The following is an 11,027-nucleotide window of genomic DNA, read 5'->3' on the forward strand; positions in this document are numbered from 1 at the left end:
AGTTTCTAAATTCAGCCTCCTACTTTGCCCTAGAAAAGCTTTCATGGGCAGCAACATTCAATAAATATGAAGTTCACATAATTATGAATCAGGGATGAAAAACTATGTCAAAATGTACTCGTACACATATGAAACACTACAACCTGTATAAGAATGGTTGTTGAAATAAGATACTGTGTTTGTCATCGATTACACGATACTGTTTCAGTTGATAAAGATTACAACAGCATTCAAGAGGAAAATTCATGCTAACACCACATAGAAACTATACTAGTAAAATGCATTAAATTATGAAGGGTCGGTTAATTATAGATTATTACTTTTATTTTTATTTAAGTTTAATTGTGACACAGAGATCTTTTTTTTTAAGGTGTCACCAAAAGCATAAAAGTAAACTGCAATTATTCATCTAAATTATTGCTTGAAGTTGAGAAAAGCAGAAAATAAAAACTACAAATGTACTTAAATTACGAAAGTATTTTACGAAAGTATACTAACTGACCCAAGTACAAGAAAGATTTACAAAAATATAAAGACATCTGCCTCAAATCACACACTGTTCTTAGTAAATAAGCTAATGACCTTTTCATTTATATTTCTTCCTTTAGCGGAAGCTTTTATCCAAAGCAAAAAAAAACAAACAAACAAAAAAACAAAAAACAAGGAAATACTAGCAAAGTGACAAAATCAAACAGAGGACAATACAAGTAGTGCTACCATACAATATTTTTAATTTCTTTCACCAAGCTAATCTACATTAGCTAAGGCTAAATAACCACAGTGAAGTAAGTGATGGCTATTAGGTCTCATTCTCATGGTCACAGCTCAGATTTGTTGAATTTTGCCCATTTCCTAAAAAAATGACCCGTATTACTTTAGTAATGTAGTGTTTTGAGATTTAAGATTTGAAGTGGAATTCTATTTGGTTTTGGTGCGCTGTTCATTCTAGAGCTCAGATTACAGTCTGATTTTGGACATGTTTTCCCAGTGTTAGTGTGGGCTTCCTCTGAGTTTTCTGGTTTCCCAAAAATATATACGGATTGGATAGGATAAATTGTCGCTAGCTCTGAGAAAGACTGAAGTCCCATCCAGGGTATATTCCTGCCGCATGCTTAGTGTTCCTACAGTAGCATAGGCTCTGGAGCTACGGCAACCCAGGTCAGGATAAATCAGTTACAAAAAGTGAGGTGGGGCGTAAGTGGCCTGTTCCTAATAGTTTAACAATAAATGTTTATTCTTGGATAATTCCCACCCACAAATCAATTACACTGGTTGCTGTACATGTCAGCCACTAACCAGGGAGTGTAAAGGCTAACACATGCTGACTCCGACACACTTAATTCAAATCAACTGGACCTTTTTGTTCATCAGCTTGTGCAGACTGACAGGCACACACATGCAGATGAAACTGCTACCTACACTCTTTTACATACAGAAAGACATGATTAGCTATGATTGTTGTTGAGTGTTGCTGTGATTGACAGGAGAAAGCATATGCCATCCGTAATGATAAAATACACATACAGTGACTCACAGATACTGTACAAAGTGAACAGAAACCCAAAATGTTCAATGAGAGTTGGTAAATTCTGCCGGCATGAGCAACAGAAACGGTTGATGACTAGATGTGCAGTGACGAGACAAAGTTGAAAATTGTGTAACTTTATGCAAATATGGAGTGACCTGGTGCAATAGGAGTGAATACCGTAGAGAGCACGTGATCCATGGCAGTGGTTGTTCAAGTGGTTAAGGCTTGAGATTGTTGATCAGAAGGTCGAGTTCAAGCCTCAGCACTACCAAGATACCACTGTTGGGCCCTTGAGCAAGACCATTAACCCTCTCTGTTCCAGGGGTGTTGCATCATGTCCGATTTTGTGCTCTGACCCCAACCTCCAAATCTGGGGTAGAAAAGTGAAGAAAAGTATTTCATTGTACTGTAGTGTATATGCGTAAAGGCTTGAAAGAGCCCACGCTGCTTCTCCTTCATCTCGCATGGCATGATGCAGATATACACTGGTGAACTGTATCCACAAATTCCAAATCTCCCTCCAGAATGTTTTATTTTAGCGGCAAGAAATCTGATTCGTTGTCAAGTGGCATGCTATGCGCGCTGAGCGCTGATAAATGTTATTGCTATAGCAACCAGGAGTTGGAACGCCTACTGATGACTTCACGGTACTACGACTGGTGACAGAGATAAAATCGCTGTATGTGTGAATGCAGCTTAAGAGAGCACAGCCAATTTTGTGCTCTTTGTCTCCCAGCCACAAATGGCATTATTGGAATTCAAACTCATGATCTATGGGCAATAAAGCAAACATTTTTCTGTAACCTTGTCTAATTAGAATTGATCCTGGTTCTGTTGTAAATACTTGGATCCTGGTATTTAATAGCAACCAGAAAATCCCTAATGGAAACCTTTAAGAATCTGTTGGAAACCATTATGATAATTTATTTTACAATGACATTTTTGTTTCTGATGAAATGTAATAGATCCTTGGAATTTTTTTTTAATTTTTGGAACCAAATGTCCCTGTGACACAATTTACAAACACACTGTTCTTATATGCCTTTGTCCTGAATCATGTGTTAGATTACAATATAAGAAATAAACCAAAAATAAAAAATAATGCAAACATTTAATTAATACAATTACAATAAAAAAGGGTGTTTTTATAATATAAATCACACATAATGAAATATTAATGATAAAATATTTTTTATATCTCAAATACATGTGTAAAGCAATATTGCTCAACCTTTCCATTTTTATATACTGCTAATATTTGCTTTTATTTATTTATTTATTTATTTATTTATTTATTTATTTATTTATTTATGCTATTCATCTGTGGAGAGCCATCTGAATAAAAGAGCTGGCCGTGATGTCACATGTTTACCTTTGTGCTGTGTCTGTATAATTAAGGTATATGGTTCTATGTGTGTGTGTTTGTGTGGACGGGTAATGTGTATACCTCTTGCTGAGCACACACTCTTATTCAGCACTGAAGCCTGAGTGAAATGTAGCTGACAGTGAACATTCTGAGCTTAAAAACACTAATGGCACACGCTGATGACCTTGGGTGCGTGTGACATTATGCGGAAAATGATCTGCAAACCGACATCAAACTAACTGATTTTAGCTCACAGGGCTGTTTGTCTGTGTGTGCGCGTGTGCGTGTGTGAGTGTGTGTGTGTGTGTGTGCGTTTGTGGCTGGCCGATTTGGCTGGAGATGGATTTTCTCTAGATGGATTTGCTGTAGATGAGAGGTGGTGTGGTAGGGGGTCCAGCAGTGCTTTGATCATTACCGCTTGTGGAAGAAGGGTTCTGACAGAGAAACGAGCCCCTTACTTACACACTTACACACTTACACACACACACCTCTAAGAAGTATGATTATAGTAACTGTAGCAACAACTGTAGCTCATCAGAGACCCACAGACAAGCGGTGTGACATTCTGTCTCTCTGATGTCTCCAGTTCTTCCGGTCGTCGGTTTCTGTTCTTCACCATCAAAACAAGTCCTATTTTTAGACATATATATAGAAAAGCTGCATGAGTTCACTTTCATTAATTATGTGCATTTACTGTATGGTATGAAAAACAAACTGTTTTCATGCATGGAGACACACATCTCTGTCTCTCTCACAAACACACACACTCTGAATAATGTAAATGCAGAGACATGACATCCTGTCCTGCTTCCTGTTTAAGACAGACATTTGGTTTAGTGCGTGTATGTGTGTGTTAGGAAGTCTGTACATGGTCAGGATATGTCCAGAGGATGGATAGTTATATTTGTCTCTGTTTGAATTGACTTTAAAGAAATACTCCAGTTTTTTTTAGCAGTGTAATTTCCACGACACATGAGAATTTGTCACATTTTCCTGTATATTTAAATAGAAGCAGATGTTAAATACTGTTAACAAATGTTAAAAATATGTGACTGTATAACGCAACTTTTTAACTACAATCACGCTAATAATATAGAGTATTCATATATACAGTAATACATATATAAAGTTCTGTTAAATCTGACTGATCAGGAGGCAGTGATTCATTTTCTATAACAGCAGCTGTAATTCAATCTAAGATTCATAATAAATAAACAACATGTTTGTATGTGCTGAAATAGTAGAATAGACTTTTAGTTCATATTTTTTGTGAAGGAGTCTCCAGAGTCAGTAACTTGTCCTGCTTTTCAGTAACAAGTTAGCAAGCTGAGGGTTTTTTGTATTATTAACATAAAAAAAAGAAAAGATGGTTAAAAAGAACAATGCTTCAATATAAACTACTATATAACTACTATACAACTACTGTATTAACTAATTGTTCCCTTTCTTTCCTTCCTTCTTTTTTCCTTCTTTTTCATTCCTTCCTTCCGTTCTTTCTTTCTTTCTTTCTTTCTTTCTTTCTTTCTTTCTTTCTTTCTTTCTTTCTTTCTTTCTTTCTTTCTTTCTTTCTTTCTTTCTTTCTTTCTTCAGTTTAAGTTATGCTTTATTGGCTTTCAGTTCATTTTAGGATTTGTTTGTTTTTAGGTTTCAAGGTTTGTTTTAACACCTTATATAAAATGACTCCCTGTTAAATTGTAGACACACTTTGTACACACAGTTAGTACTGATTGTTCCTTAAGCTTGGCTGAAACCGGTAAGTGAAAGTGCTGCGTCCGCACCCATACATACAGTATGCTTCTTCTGTGTCCAGGTCTAAATCAAAACTTACTTTTTTTCCTTTGTGAATGTTTTAATCCTTGTTATATTCCTTGTTATAATCCTTGTGTGTGTATGTGTGTGTGTGTGTGTGTGTGTGTGTGTGTGTGTGTGTGTGTGTGTGTGTGTGTGTGTGTGTGTGTGTGTGTGATTTCGGTGTATATGTATGTCTGCAAGTATAATGCAATTGAAAGCAATAATTAGTGGAAAATAATTATTTATAGCATTTTGGTTAGTGAAACTTTTTTAAATGTACTTACTAAGTGTAAAAATATTTTTTGTTATCAGGGTATCTAGATAAGGCTGAAAGGCTGGAGTAGCCCTTTAACAGGAAGCTCCCTAGTCTTGATTTGGAGGACATTATCAGTGGAGAATCACATCACAGTGCAATTCAGTCAAGGAAGAGACTAAATCCATGATCAGGAAAACACCCCAAGAGTAACCCGCAGAGCCTCCACTCCTCTCCATTAACGTGCAGCTGATGTGCACACACATGTATCCATGAGTGTGTGTCTATGTGCTGAAATGTAGCTCTGCCCGCTGAGGGGTTGTCATGACTACAGAGAGGAAATGGAATGCGGTAAATATCTCAATTTGCCAATCAACCCCCTTCCACTGTCATCAAACACACACACACACACACACACACACACACACACACACACACACACACACACACACACACACAGATCTATGCACAAATATATACACCTTTAAAGTCTTTGACTTTGACTTTTTATACCACAAAAAAGAAAAACCGAGGAGAAGTTATCTCAAACTGTGGCTATTACAAACTTTGTAATATTAATGTCTAGGCTGTCAATAATGTCACTTTCAAGGTTGTAGAGAAATATGACGAACACAATAAACAAAGAACGCATGTGAGAAACCTGTCTAATATTCAACAGCATTGCCCAAACTTTTGCAGTCAGACCCAGCGACACTATTAGAAAAAAAGAAACAAAGATTTACAAAGTGTGTGTGGGTAGTGACTGAGGTTGTTTGAGAAGATAAGCTTCCCCTTCTTCACACACACACACACACACACACACACACAAACACACACACACACACACACACACACACACACACACACACACACACACACACACACACACACACACACACACACACACACACATACACAAACAGAAGCAGGAATTACGTTTAAACGAGCAGCAAGAGACAAAGGAGGAAACAAAGAATGAGAGAGAGCACAGGGAGAGAGACGGTCACCTGGAGATGTCGGACTGGCCTGGGCCGAGCCGCACGGAGGGGGAGCCGTCGCCATGGAGAGGGGCACTGGTCGTCATGGCAACCGCTGGGCCGAGGGTCAGCGGCCGCAGGAATGTGTTTGCACACAGAGGTGCATGCTGGGAGGAGAGTCCCACTGTGAATGTGTGTGTGAGTGTGTAAGTGCGTGAGTCATGATGTTGCCGTTACAATGAGGTGAAACAAGGGCCGGGACAGTGGGGTAGTTAGGAATGTTAAGAAGTCATTTGAAGAAAAGAAAACTTTTATGCACTTTAAAATAAAGCCCATGTCATGTTTTGTTTACTACATGGCTCATCACACACAAACACACACACATACTTTACAATGAACTGTCTGCTATCTAATCACTCAGTCCAGCTTTTTTTATTTATTTTAGTATTTTTCTCTACCCAAATATATCTACCACTTCTCAAGCATATCGTTAAAAACATTTCTCTCTTCATTTCTCATTTTTTTTATCATGTTCTTTTCCATTCTTTTATGCTGTCCATCACTGTCTCTGTTCGTGACTAGTGAATGTGTCAATCACAATATTTTTATCTGGCTATGAGATAACTCAGCAGGGAAAAGTAAATACACTATAGAATGATACAAATACACCTCATATTCAAATACACTGTCACACACACATTAGCAACGTATCAAAATTTTGACCTTGGCCATTGACCTTGTCTTCATACTAGCAAGTGACAAATAGGCATGCGACTAGAATACAGATCTCATGATTCCAGACACAGCAGCAAGAATTGTAACATGAAATTATACCTGATTTGCCATAATGTTAAATCCACCTGCCTAATATTGTACAGGTTCCCTTTTGTGCTGCCCAAACAGCAGATCTGTCCTGTCAAGGTATGGACTCCACAGGACCTCTGATGGTGAGCTGTGGTATCTTTAGCAGCAATTCCTTTAGGATGTGAGGTGGGGCTTCCATGGATTGTAGTATCAGGTTTGTCCAGCACATCCCACACATGGACTGATATCTGTGGTCTTTTGAGACCAAACAAACACGTTGAGCTCTTCAAGTTCCTTCATCCATTCCTGAACATGGGTGAGTATGTACCCCTGATGATCACACTCATATGTACTTGTTGAACATCCCATGTTAGATTTAGCTCGAATTTTCCTGTTATGTTAGCCTCCAGTCTTCCGGGAATGCTTTCCACTAGATTTGAGAGCATTCTGGGAATTTGTCCACCTACATTTAACTGTATTTGGAACTTAAACACTTAAACAAACTCATGAAATCCTCCTTACTCATGAAATCCTCCTTAACTCCTTGATCCTTGGTCTTTTAGCCTGTGATCAGGAAAACGATTAACAATAAAAGAAACACTGATGCTTCCTACCCAGAATGTTTTATTTTAAATATGGAGGTGATGTGATTACAACATCCGAATGCTCCACCTGTACTAAAATACAATTACATTTAAAATTTACAGCATTTTAATTTCATTCATTAAATTAACAGTAAATACCAATAAAACTGTTGGAATAAAAGGCAATATATAAAATACAAACTGTGTTGAAATGGTAATATGATTAGTCGTTTAAGGCATTTACTGTATGTGGAAACATCAATCACTCAACAGCTTAACACTGTGATGTATATTTGCGTAATGTTTTGTTGACTCGGAGTTTAATCACTGTTGTGTATAATGCAGATCTGGTCACAGTTATCCTAACACAACTGGGCAAATGAGCGAATTCACTAAAGCTGCTTTGAAGTGACGCTTCAGTAAGCTTGGATGTTTTATTTGGCAAATCCGTAGCTTCTCGCCTTCTGTCCTTGTTTTCGTTCCCTGCCCCTTTCCTAGCTTGCTCGGAAGGAGGAGCTAAGCAGCAAGGAAGGAAATCAAGGAAAGGAAACTAGAACAATTCATATTAATCAACAACCAAGTCTTGCTCAATCTACCCAAACACCTAGCTAGACACAATCTTATGAGAACCTTCTGTTGACTAAATTAATGACACCAGAATTTAACACTGTAATGCAACCAAAAGGAAGCAGTTTAGGTTAAAAAAAAAAAACAATCTTGTCAAAAAATGACATATTATAGCAGATAAAAAAAGACTTGAATATAGGCAAATCCTTTCTTCATTAGATTGTTTTCAAATGAATTTAAGATTATGATGCCTATTTCTATACATATCATTTCCATTTGATATCCATTTCATGCTTGGAATGTCTTATTTCTTGAGCAGGCAATTTTGCCTATTTAATTGATTTCATATAGTGCAGGGCATTTCTGTCCTTGTAGGGTCCACAGGGTCACTGAATCCTAGACATAGAGACAGGCAGACAGATACACACACACACACAGAATAGCTAAAATGTAAAAAGATATCTCTTAACCCTTGGTGGAGATCGTGCTCAGTCACCTGTGCATAGTGTAATTAATTGCTCACAGTGTTGTGTAGTGTGTGAGAGGAGTTTGTATCAGAGCAGCTGGAGAGGAGAGCAGATCAGCATATAATTAGCAATGACCAACAACCTCAAAGCAAAGGCCATATGCTGCCCCAGCTCACCACACAGACACCCCAAACACACACACACACACACACACACACACACACACACACACACACACACACACACACACACACACACACACACACACACACACACACGTGAAAGCTAGAGCATTGGTTTCAGATCCATAATCTTCTCCTCATTAAAAATATGTTTTAATGATGAATGTAGGAATGAACAACTTTGTAAGTTCTGTCTGAACTCATGCATGCTTTGATACAGTTTAACAAGTTCAAATAACTCTCTCTTTCTCTCTCTCTCTCTCTCTCTCTCTCTCTCTCTCTCTCTCTCTCTCTCTCTCTCTCTCTCTCTCTCTCTCTCTCTCTCACACACACACACACACACACACACACACACACACACACACTGTTCAGAGTTCAGACGATTGTCCACAAGAGATGCAGTGAGATGGAAAACTTTAATCGCATTACAGCCAAAAACTTCTTTCATTTGGAAATTCCACAGATTTCTCCTCCACTCTTCACCTTCATCTCTCTCTCTCTCTCTCTCTCTCTCTCTCTCTCTCTCTCTCTCTCTCTCTCTCTCTCTCTCTCTCACACACACACACACACACACACACACACACACACACACACACACACACACACACACACACACACACACACGGCTGCTGTTCACAGACCTGAGTGATTCACCTGCCCACCCCATTCACCAACCCCTCTCTCTCTCTCTCTCTCTCTCTCTCTCTCTCTCTCTCTCTCTCTCTCTCTCTCTCTCTCTCTCTCTCTCTCTCTCTCTCACTGTCTCCCTTGTGATCCTGCTCCTTCTCCTCCAGTAACGGACAGATCAAAGCATCCACCCCTCCGCCTCCTCCAGACGCTATGGTTCCCTTCACTCTGTCACTCGTGCTTTGTGTAACTCTTTCCGGTTTCATTCCACGTTCAAACTCCAACCTCTTCTTTTGTCATCTGGCCCAGTACACATGCGCGCACACACACACACACACACACACACACACACACACACACACACACACACACACACACACACACACACACACACACACACACACACACACACACACACACACACACGGAGCTGGAACGAACCACCTGAGGAGTAGGGGGATTAGCAGCAGTACACTTCATAGGTGGAGTGATAGTGAGGGAAACATTCAGGACTTCAGTAGAAGAGAGAATGGTTGACTGTTTCACTAGTTTGGTTTCCATGAACATTATTGAACATGTTAACATGTAAGATCACAATAAACCTAAAATGAGATTATTTAACCGAATTTATTTCAGCAAATGTTACTAAAAATAGCTTTAGATTTTTTTATTCTATTGGAAGATCATTTAGATTTTTTTAGAAATTAATGTTTACAATAAAATAGATTATCTAGCAATATAATCCTGTAAAAGTGACTTTGTATGTTGTTGTTCTTTCAGCTGCTCCCTGTTCTGGTTCACCATAGCGGATCATCTGGTCCGCATATTTGATTTTTTTTGAGGTTTTTACTTTGGATGCCCTTCCTGACGCAACCCTCCCATTTTATCCGAGATTAGGACCTGCACTGAGAGCTAGCTCTTCAGTGGTTGGATTAGCTCTCCATCCGGGAATCGAGCCCAGGCCACCTCAATAAGAGCACAGGATCCTGCTGCTGGACCACCAGCAAGCTGGAAAACTATATACTGTATATATACTACAGGTTTAATAACCTTGTATCTTGTTTATCTTATAATAAATAATATGGATATTTTCGAGATAATGGCATGTTAATATGCCATTTCTTTTTGTAGTGTATGATGTTTAGGCCAACATTAATGAATGACCTGATACTCAAAACAGTATACTAAGTTACAAATCCTGAAAGAAATACTCCAGTGTTTTTCAGCAAAATGTCTTCCTAACACATCTGTAGATTGCAGATGTGTTAACAACCTTGAAAGCCTTTCAATTAACCCGTCTACGCAAAACTCACTTATAATAGAAGTGTAAGGGCAATAAGAATCTAAATCACACAAATACATTACAATCATTAGTACTTTACATTCACATCAATGCCCAGTGTTCTAGACATCCAGATTTTTCCTTTAAACAAAAGGAAAAAAAAAAAGTCAATATTCTGCGCATCCAGTTTAGGAACATTGACTGGTTTCCCCACCAGAATGACTAAGCACCATCGCCTGCTGCTGCACCATCCATAAAAAAACAACTGACAAATTACCCATCATTATTATTTCTACCACAGTGCTTTTAAACTCTTAAATTCTGGCTACACAGAAGGTGCTGATTAATTTCCTGTAACAGCTGTATGATTTATATTAATGTGTCCCTGTAATGTTCCAGCTCGCCCATCATAAGGCAGCTGCCAACCAGAGAGGGTGAAGGCTACATTTTTCCAAAACACAACAATAAATCAACAACATCGTTTCAAACTACCGCTCATACAGCATCAACTGGCAGCGTAACACACTGAGAAGAAATATTCATATTCATAAAGATTCTAAGAATGATCTCAGAGAGCTGCAAAGGACCAATCTCAGAGC

The 11,027-nt window shown here is 38.5% G+C and overlaps 1 long non-coding RNA gene across 1 annotated transcript; it reads right to left on the reverse strand.

Moving 5' to 3' along the window:
- Positions 1–2,888: 2,888 nt before the first annotated feature.
- LOC113634861 lies at positions 2,889–6,166 on the reverse strand. The gene is made up of 3 exons (XR_003438656.2): positions 5,946–6,166; positions 4,970–5,266; positions 2,889–3,524 (listed from the first exon to the last, which is right to left on the reverse strand). It is a non-coding gene; the product is annotated as an uncharacterized LOC113634861 (long non-coding RNA).
- Positions 6,167–11,027: the final 4,861 nt, after the last annotated feature.

The sequence above is a fragment of the Tachysurus fulvidraco genome, chromosome 14, assembly GCF_022655615.1.
Source record: "Tachysurus fulvidraco isolate hzauxx_2018 chromosome 14, HZAU_PFXX_2.0, whole genome shotgun sequence".
NCBI classification, from domain to species: Eukaryota; Metazoa; Chordata; class Actinopteri; order Siluriformes; family Bagridae; genus Tachysurus; species Tachysurus fulvidraco.